Below are 10,711 nucleotides of genomic sequence, written 5' to 3'. Positions count from 1 at the left end.
ATTACACAGAGTGGTCCTCCTTCTTATTTATCTTCCTGCTTCTTCCACCCCCTTCCTCCCATGAAGGACCTCAGCCCACGGCCCCTGAGCTGTGTGGCTCTATACAGGAGTCTTGGACTCCCTGACATCCCCCCTCCAATGCCCCAAGTTGCAAATAAACATCAGAAGCCTGACATCCCTGGGTCTGGTGGTGATCCCTGCCAGCTTAAAGATGACTCATTGATTGTCAGATCACTGGAGATCATTCCAGAAGGTGAGAACTGCTTCATCTCAATGCCTGTTCCTTGAGGGAAAACCTATTGTCTTGTTTAACACTCCACCGTCAGCACTTGAGGCAGTGTGTGGTAAGAGACAGGTATCTACAATATTTGCTGATGGATGAATGAAAAAAGCAATGAACCCCTAAACCCAGACCACACGGAGTTAGGTCTTCCATCAGACCCCGCCTCCTCCTCTACACCTCATGCTCCACAGATGCGCAGACACACCCCCTGTCCCCAGTGGGCACAGGAGGCCCGCTTCTGCTGGCCAGCTAAGCTTAATCTCTTATGTTCCAATGCAACTCACAGATAAAATGTCTGAGAGCCACCCTTGCAGGGCCACCACCCTAAGTGCAGCCCCTACAAATTCCTTCAGCTGGCACCACCCCTCTTCCGTGGGGGACGTGCTCTCTGTTCAATGGCATCGCCCACCAGGCCACAACTCCAGCCCATCAAAGGCCCGTGGGGAGCTGGCTTGGGATCTGCTGAGATGATAAAACTTCATGGCCTCTGCAACCCCTGCAAATTTTGGGCTCTATCTTGTCTCTGGAGAGTTAGCAGGAGTTCTGCCAAGGCAGGATCCTGGCACAACCTCCACACCCATTGGGCAAAATAACAAAGAACAGAGACATCTACATTTTTAGAGGAACGTCGGATGGAAGGTAGGCATGGACTATGGCTCTCTCTGCCATCCTGCTTCTCATTCTCTTCACTGGCCTCCTGCTCCTCTTGGGCTGCCCTGCCTCCCGGGGCCACCTCCCCACTGGACCCTGGCCTCTGCCCGTCCTGGGAAACATTTTGCAAATGAACCCCAAGGATTTACTCAAGTCATTGTAGGCAGTGAGATGGAAGGGGCACCAGGGGGTGGAAAGCAAGAGGTGGATGAATGGGAAAGAGCTCCCAGTTAGCAAGGGAGCTCAGGGAGGCAGGTCAACTTTGGATGGGGTTCCCCAGACTCCCTTGGGAGCTGTCTTCTTCCAGCCATGAGCTGGCCCTAGATATGGGATAGAGAAGCTACCAGAATTCCTACGAGAAGGAGTGGAGGATGGGTTGAGTTAAGAAAGAAGTATCTTTGTTTTTTTTAATTAAAATAGTTTATTGGAGTATAGTGGATTTACACTCTTGTGCTAGTTTCAGATGTACAGAGAAGTGATTCAGTTAAACATATACATATATTCATTCTTTTCAAATTCTTTGCCCATATAGGTTATTACAGAATATTGAGTAGAGTTCCCTGCTATATAGAGGTCCTTGTTGATTACCTGTTTTATATTAATACATAGATGGGTGTGTATGTTAACCCCAAACTCCTAATTTATCCTGTCCTGCCTCTCTGCCTTATATTTTCTCTTCAGTAACCATAAATTTGTTTCTACATTTGTGACTCTGTTTCTTCTATTTTGGAAATAAGTTCATTTATATCATTTTAAAAAATTGTATTCCACATATTAACAACATCATAAGACACTTGTTCTCTTTCTTACTTCACTTCATTTGATAATCTAGGTCCATCCACGTTGCTGCAAATGGCATTATTTTGTTCTTTTTTATGGCTAAGTAATATTTCACTGTATACATACACCACATCTTCTTACCCAAGCCTCTGTCAATGGACATGTACTTTGCTTCTGTTTCTTCCTTATTGTGAAGAGTGCTGCAGTCAACATTAGGGTGCCAGAATCTTTTCTTTAAAAAAAAACACAAACTTTTAACACAGTTCCCTGTACAGTTTAATAACAAGTGCCAAATGGGTTTTCAAAAAGTAGTCATAGTAAGGATAGATAATGATCATTAGTACTTTGGAAGGTGCAGTGGAAGAGTTGCTTCTTAAGGCCTTCTTTTTTAAACAAAATTTTTAAAATTTTTGGTCGAGCTGAGTCTTTGAGGCTGCTTGTGGGCTCTCTTTAGTTGCAGAGAGCAGGGGCTACTCTCTAGTTGAGGGTGTGGGCTTCGCATTGTGGTGGCTTCTCTTGTTGAGGAGAACGGGCTCTAGGCACACGGACTTCAGTAGTTGTGGTACATGGACTTAGCTACTCTGTAGCGCGTGGAATCCTCTCGGGCCAGGGATCAAACCCGTGTCCCCTGCAGTGGCAGGAGGATTCTTACCCACTGTACCACAGAGAAGTCCTGTATCATTTCTCTAATTCACTTTATATTGGAGTATAGTTGATTTAGAATGTTTTGTTAGTTTCTGCTGTCTAGCAAAGTGAATCAATTATACATGTAGATACATCCACTCTTCTTATGGTCTTCCCTAATGGCTCACACAGTAAAGAATCTGCCTGCAGTGTGGGAGACCTAGGTTTAATCTCTGGGTTGAGAGATCCCCTGGAGAAGGGAATGGCAATCCACTCCAATATTCTTGCCTGGAAAATCCCACAGGCAGAGGAGCCTGGTGGGCTACAGTCCATGGGATCACAGTTGGACACGACTCAGTGACTAACACACACACACTCTTTTTAAGAATCTTTTCTCATATAAGTCACTATAGAGTATTAAGTAGAGTTCCCTGTGCTGTACAGTAAATTCTTATTAGTTATCTATTTTATGTCTATTAATGTATATGTGTTAATCCCAATCTCCCAAGTAATCCCTCCCTTCTTTTATCCTTGGTTACTGTAAGTATGTTTTTTGTGTGACAATTTCTGTTTCACAATTTTAATTAATTTTTTATTGGAGAATAGTTGATTTCTAATGGCGTGTTGGTCTCTGGTGCAGCAAAGTGAATCAGCCACACACACACACACATATATATCCACTCTCTTTTAGACTCCATTCCCATATAGGTCATTACAGAGAACTGAGTAGACTTCTCTGTGTTATGCAGGAAGTTCGTATCAGTTACCTATTTTGTATATTATCCTGAGTATATGTCAAACCAGTCTCCCACGTTATCCTTCCCCACTTTCCCTCTAGGTAACCATAAGTTTGTTTTCTACATCTGTGACTCAGTTACTGTGTCTAGGTGTTTTAGCACCATTTTTTTTAGATTCCACGTATATGTGACACCATATATTTGCCTTTTCTATCTGCCTTACTTCACTCAGTTTGACAATCCCAGGTTCATCTGTGTCAGTGCAAATGGCATTACTTCATTCTCTTTTATGGCTGAGTAATTGTCCATTGAATATATGTGCCACACTTTTTTTATCCACTCCTCTATGGATGGACATTGCTTCCGTGGCCTGGCTATTGTAAATAGTGCCGCAGTAAACACTGGACTGCATGTATCTTTTTGAATTATGGTTTTCTCCAGACATATGCCTAGGAGTGGGATGGCGGGGTCATATGGAAACTCTATTTTTAGTATTTCTGAGGAACATCCATTCTGTTCTCTACAGTGGCTGCACCATAGTGGCTACATCAGCAGTGTAGGAGGGTTTCCTTTGAAGAGAGAGATTCTGATAGACTTGAGACATTGAGCTGTGGTCCTGTGTGGGTTGAGAAGGAGAGATTCTATAGCTTGGATGTAGGAGTCTCTGTAATTCTTAAAAGCAAAGCTAGGAGGGCTCTTGGAAAAGCCAAGAGAGGAGGATACTCGGGGTCAGGTAATATATGTGAGGCTCAGAGGAGACCACAGAGTTCCAGTCTCTGCTCTTCCCTGATGGGGCTGCAGCCTGCAGGGTAGGCTAACTGGGAGGTGTGATCCAGGGGTTAGGTGGAGATCCGTCTCTTGAGTTAGAGAGTGGACTCTGGACTCTGCCCTCACAGCTCCAGGAGAAATACGGGGATGTCTTTACCGTTCACCTGGGGTTTCGGCCTGCTGTCATCCTGTAGGGGTACGAGGCGATGAGGGAGGCCCTGGTGGATCAGGCCAAGGCGTTCTCTGGCCGAGTGCAAGTCATCATCCTTGACCCTGTCTTCCAGGGATCAGGTGAGTGGGGGACGAGGGTGAGGATTAGGGAGGGGAGGAGGGAACATCCCATGCGCCTTCAAAACCTTTCTTTCATGCCCCACCATCAGGTGTGGGTTTGCCAATGGAAAGTCTTGGAAGGTTCTACAGTGATTCTCTGTAACCACCATGAAGGACTTTGGGATGGGGAAGCACAGTATTGAGGAATGAATCAAGGAGGAGTCTCAGTGTCTGGTGGAGGAGCTTCGGAAATCCCAGGGTGAGTGCAGGCTGGGTGGAGGTGGGGGTGAGATGGGGACAGAAAGAAGAAGAGAGAAATGCGGAGACAGGTTCAGGAATAGAGAGAAGGAGACATAGACAGAAAAACAGAAAATGGTAGAGAGAGAGACAAAGTGAGACTAGCAGAGACAGAGAGAGAAACAGGCAGAGAAAGCAGCCAGAAGCACAAGAGACCAGAGACAGAGAGAAAACAAAAGACAGAGATACTGAGGACACTGGCAAAATGAATCTGGGAGCAGAAACTGCAAGAAAAAGCCATACAAAGATAAAGGTAAAGAGAGATACAGAGTCAGAAGAACATGGAGTGTCAGTGAGGTCAAGGGTAGATGGGGAGTTGGAGAGAGAACGGAGAAGAAGGGGTGAGCCTGAAATAAAGAGTCAAAGATAAGACCAGAGAAAGTCGGCCCAAGACAGAGAGCAAGAAAAACGACAAGAGACACAGATGTGGACATTCCCAGAAAGAAAAATAGGAGACAGAGAGGAACAATGAAAGCAAAGAAAAAAAGAGGAAAACCATCAAACAAGCTAGGCTGGCACCAGTCAGGTCAGTCTCCTGGAAGGACAATACAGGGCACCCCCATGACAGACTTCTTCTCCTCAGGGACCTACCTGGATCCCCACTTCTTCTTGAACTCCATCCCTGCGAACATCATCTCCTCCATTGTCTTTGGCAAGCACTTTAATTACCAGGCCCCTCAATTATTACAGCTCCTACATTTAATGAATGAAGGCTCTGTCATTATCAGCTCCTTCCATAGCCAGGTGAGGCTAAAGATTCCACGGTGGGCCAGGAATCAGGGTGGGTAGACCCTGGGAAGAGGTCAGATGCTTTCTGTCCTGATCACCAAAGGCAGAAGGCATTGAGAGATCAGTTTTATGTGCACACTCCAAGCCCTGACCCCTCCCAGGTGAAGCCATCCGTCAGTCTGGGTGTCAGAATCAGGCCTTGGACAAGGATGGGCTTCGAGAGAAGAAACCTCAGCAGATGAGACAGTGACTGGGGCTGGATGCAGATGTCCATGCAGCACTGTTGTGTGTGTATGAATGTGTGTGTGAGTGTCAGTGTATGTGTGTGAGTGAGTATGCTCAGGTGGGAGGCACACCTTCCAAGTCTGCAGGGTAAATAATAGCCTTTGTTGTTGTTGCTACATGTGCAGCTCAGAACATCAACACTCACAGAACCAGTCCAGCGAGTATAATGGGTTCTGGGACCTTGTCTGCACCCTGTAGGTGTTGGAAATCTCCCTGGGCATTTTAAAGCACTTTCCTGGCACACACACGTGCTTGTACAGCATGATTCAAGAAGTGATATATTTTATCACTGAGAACAGGGAGAGGCACCAGAAGATGCTGGATCCCAGTGGCCCTAAGGACTTCAAGGATTCCATCCTGCTTTGCATGGACAAAACAAGACCTGCCCCAGATGGGCATTGGGGATGGGAAACGGAGTGATGGAAACTGTACTGACATTGAACTAATATCTTTGGATGTGATTACATGTTTTTTAAATGTTGAAATATTTCCCTAAGGATTAGCAAGAAAGCCAAGGTCCATAATCTCCCACCATTTTTTCCTATGCCTCCCCAAGCCTTCCTCCCAGCAGCCTTTAAAGAGCTGGTAATTAAGCAGTTAACATGTGTCCAGTAAGCTCTCTCTGAGACACAGCTCACTCCTTCCCCAGTTCTGACAGAGTCAAGTCTGTTCTGATTGGTCAGGCTCCACGTATATGCAGATTGATAGAGACCAGTGGCTGTTCTGCTTGGTCTGGCATGTGCCGTGTGCTGTGCTGTGTTTAGTGGCTCTGTGGTATCCAACCCTTTGTGACCCCATGGACTGCAGCCCACCAGGGTCCTCTGTCCATGGGGCTTCTCCAGGCAAGAATACTGGGGTGGGTTGCCATGCCCTCCTCCAGCGGGAATCTTCCCAACCCAGGTCTCCAGCATTGCAGGCAGATTCTTTACTGACTGAGCCACCATGAAAGCCCAAGAATACTGGATTAGGGAACCTATCCCTTCTCCAGGGAATCTTCCCTACCCAGGAATCCAAGTGGGGCCTCCTGCATTGCAGGCAGATTCTTTACCAGCTGAGCTACCAGGGAAGCTTGGCAGTTGTTAAATGTCTTCATTCGCATCTTTGGAATGTCAGCTGCAAGGGCCAAACAGGAGTGCAATGACATCCAAAGACAGAAAAACAACAACACGAGAACAACAATATCAACAATTTAAACTCTACATTCATTGAGCTTGAAAAGTAAAAGTGTTAGTCGTTCAGTTGTGTCCAACTCTTTGTGAGCCCATGGACTGTAACCTGCCAGGCTCCTCAGATTGGAATTCTCCAGGCAAGAATACTGGAGTGGTTGCCACTTCCTTCTCCAGAGGATCTTCCTGACCCAGGGATCAAACCTGGGTCTTCTGCATTGCAGGCAGATTTTTTGCCATCTGAGCTACTAGGGAAGCCCATTGAGCTTATTATACATTATATCATGACAACCCACCTGATAAACTAAGCACATAGAATTTTTATTTCTTGCATAAAGGCACACAGTAGGACCTGTGTTTTAAATCCAGAGCTTTGGCTCCAGAGCTCACCCTTTTAGTATCTTATTGGCCTTGGCTAGAGAAAAACAGATCAGGAAAAAGAATGATGGGCACAGAGGAATGTGGTGCTGGTAGAGAGGGAAGAAGACTCTAAAAAGTGAAATCTTTGCAAGGCGAGACATTAAGAAGCATCCATCACTGTCTCTAGGAGCACTCAGATCCTGAGAGTGAGTTTCACCAGAAAAATCTCCTTAACACAGTGCTCTCACTGTTCATTGCTGGCACAGAGACCTCCAGTGCCACTCTCAGCTATGGGTTTCTACTCCTTAAAAATCCTGATGTCTTTAGGTGAGCTGGGCTTATGGGAGGTGGGGACGATGGAGGGTTGAGTGTCCCTGAGGCCATACTGGAAGGTGGTTGTCTGATGAACTAAGACAAATAAGTTTTGTCCTGAGTAGTCTGAAAAATAAAAAATCACTGCTATTTGGGCTTATAATAAAAGCACAAAGCATTTGAAGTGGATTACGCCAGTTTACGAAAGTACATGGTTTTTGACAGCTACTCTTTGAGTTTGACAAAAAAACTTGACTTTCTGAAGTATATTGCCCATTTACAATTAATTAAAGAGCCCCTCCATTCAAGTTAATGGTCTGCAGATCAGACTTGGAGATGCTCTCACCTGATCAGACACCGTTATTTCACAAGAATGAATTTAAGGCCAGAGTGGGGAATGACGTATATAAAATTACATAGCATGTGAGTGGGACAAAAAGAGATGACACCAGTTTTACCTGCAACTCATTTTTAGCTGAAAAGAAAAAAACACATCCTGAAGTGTTGAATGAATTTCCACCCACCCATCTTTATCCAAGTTATCCTTATGTTGTAACTAGAGTGGAAACATCACACAAGACTTCCCTCAAAGAAGCTTCTAACTTCCTTTTTGATGCTTTCATTAAGAAGGAATGGTAGCCTAACATCTTTAGTAAAGAATTTACAAGATCCTCCCATCAGGCTGCAGGTCATATTTAGGTCACTTGGTTGAGTCCACTGTTATGGATATTTATTGACATACCCTCCTCCCATCCTAACAATCCTTAGAGGAAGTCCAGGCAGAAATCGACAGAGTAATTGGTGCACACCATCTCCCAGCACTGGAAGATCGGGTAAACATGCCTTATACAGATGCTGTCATCCATGAGATTCAGATTCATTGACTCTGTCCCACTTGGCCTACCCTACTCTGTCATCAGGGACACTCACTTCCGGGGATATTATTTCCCAAATAATGAGAGATAATTATTATCTCTCATTATATATATTATATAATCTGGTCTCAAATAATAATGTGAAACCAGAGGGCCACAGACTATTGGTTGGAAGGTGTTGGCCACCTCCAGTCTTATGGTTTGTGTCAGGTTCGTGACTACAAGAAGAATTCTTATTTCCAGATTTTTGTGGGAGGGAGGGAGATTTTAGAAAGAGAAAAGTCCTCTCCCTTTTGCTCTGTTGTATTTTTTTTCTTTTTTTACCTTTACAAGATGTTATGTTTGCTGAAAAAAGTACCATGTACTTATTGAAACTTGTTATACAGTTGACCACAGGAAAAACCATAGCCTTGACTAGACGAACCTTTGTTGGCAAAGTACGTCTCTGCTTTTGAATATGCTATCTAGGTTGATCATAACTTTCCTTCCAAGGAGTAATCATATTTTAATTTCATGGCTGCAGTCACCATCTGCAGTGATTTTGGAGCCCCCCAAAATAAAGTCTGACACTGTTTGCACTGTTTCCCCATCTATTCGCCATGAAGTGATGGGACCGGATGCCATGATCTTCGTTTTCTGAATGTTGAGCTTTAAGCCAACTTTTTCACTCTCCACTTGCACTTTCATCAAGAGGCTTCTTAGTTCCTCTTCAGTTTCTGCCATAAGGGTGGTGTCATCTGCATATCTGAGGTTATTGATATTTCTCCTGGCAATCTTGATTCCAGCTTGTTTCTTCCAGTCCAGCGTTTCTTATGACTGTGGTCATGTATGGATGTGAGAGTTGGACTGTGAAGAAGGCTGAGCGCCGAAGAATTGATGCTTTTGAACTGTGGTGTTGGAGAAGACTCTTGAGGGTCCCTTGGACTGCAAGGAGATCCAACCAGTCCATTCTGAAGGAGATCAGCCCTGGGATTTCTTTGGAAGGAATGATGCTAAAGCTGAAACTGCAGTACTTTGGCCACCTCATGTGAAGAGTTGACTCATTGGAAAAGACTCTGATGCTGGGAGGGATTGGGGGCAGGAGGAGAAGGGGACAACAGAGGATGAGATGGCTGGATGGCATCACTGACTCGATGGACTTGAGTCTGAGTGAACTCCGGGAGTTGGTGATGGACAGGGAGACCTGGCGTGCTGCGATTCATGGGGTCGCAAAGAGTCAGACACGACTGAGCGACTGATCTGATCTGCTCTGATACAGTTGACTGGTTTTATAATCTGTGTTATAATCTCTCCTTTATATGAACCCATATGTTTATATATACCTATAAACACAATGATTGGTTCCTACTGCATCTGTTACTATGCAATTTATGTGTCCAGCGTTCATGTCACCTTCCCCTCTGGTCTTTATGTCCATACCAATGTAATTTGCAATTTGTGTGTGTGGCTTTCATTTTGAAATATAACCATACTCTGTAGATATATTTTTCAGGTCAATGCCTATGTTCTAACTCTTATCTTCATCCTTGATTATGTTACTGAGTATTGGTGTTTCTAGGTGTATCACCTAGATATCTAGGTGATCAGGTGCATCTAGATACACCTGATATTTGTGTATCAAGTTGATATAATGTATCAATTTGCCCAATGAACAGTATCAAATTGCCCAATGAACAGCACCCATCTGATTATATTCAGGCCCCAGTCTGAAGTCCTGGAGACAGCTTCTTACAGGGCTCTGTTGAGTCAGATGTGAACCTTTCAGTCGACAGATCATAAAGAAGACCCAGGGGTCTTGGGGATAAGGAATCAGGGTGGTTGGTGAGGATACCTGGAGGGATGGGACACTATTGACCAAATAGGGCAGAATTATTTCAACATTCCTGCCACCAACTATAGAGCCACACAGTAAGTGAAGCTCCTTATCTGCTGAAAATCCAGCCGCTCTTTGTTGATGGCCATGTGGGCCCATTTGTCTTTGACGTCCTCTTAGGGCATTACTGTGTACCCCATCCTGAGTTCCGCCGTCCATGACCCACGCCACTTTGAGAAGCCAGATGCCTTCTACCCTGGCCACTTCCTGGATGCTCAGGGGAAGTTCAAGAAGCCACAAGTCTTCATTCCATTCTCCATAAGTAAGTCATGTTCTTTCTCCCCCATGGGAATGTCTGCTCACTCCCACTCTGTATGTGACTCTCTTGATCCAACTCCAAACCCTGTGTGAACAGTTTGGGAGAAGATGAGGAGTCTAAAGGGAAGAGAAAGCAAGACATCTTCAGAGATAAGAATAGTGTGAGGGGGAAGGATAGGGATGACGTATGATGGGGAAGGAAGATGGAGACTCAGTCAGTGATAGAGATAAAGTGAGAGGCAGAGAAACATACTTGCACACAGAGAACAGACAAATAAATGATCCAATATTGAGCACCTCCTATGTGGCAAGAATGGGGAAAGGTGTTTATAATTTTTCTTTCAAAATTAAATAATGACATTTCTCTCATTTTTATACAAAAAATGAGGTATGAAGTAAAAGTGAAAATCGTCCATAATTCATCACTAAACCTGACCTATTAG

General features: G+C 44.7%; 1 long non-coding RNA gene across 1 annotated transcript; it reads left to right on the top strand.

Annotated features, from left to right (window-relative positions):
• Nucleotides 1–1,680: 1,680 nt before the first annotated feature.
• LOC133230631 (uncharacterized) lies at nucleotides 1,681–9,719 on the top strand. The gene is made up of 3 exons (XR_009730907.1): nucleotides 1,681–4,134; nucleotides 4,224–4,372; nucleotides 8,923–9,719. It is a non-coding gene; the product is annotated as an uncharacterized LOC133230631 (long non-coding RNA).
• The last annotated feature ends 992 nt before the right edge of the window (nucleotides 9,720–10,711 follow it).

The sequence above is a fragment of the Bos javanicus genome, chromosome 18 (assembly GCF_032452875.1).
Source record: "Bos javanicus breed banteng chromosome 18, ARS-OSU_banteng_1.0, whole genome shotgun sequence".
In the NCBI taxonomy this organism is placed as follows: Eukaryota; Metazoa; Chordata; class Mammalia; order Artiodactyla; family Bovidae; genus Bos; species Bos javanicus.
This window is presented reverse-complemented; position numbering and strand designations above follow the sequence as displayed.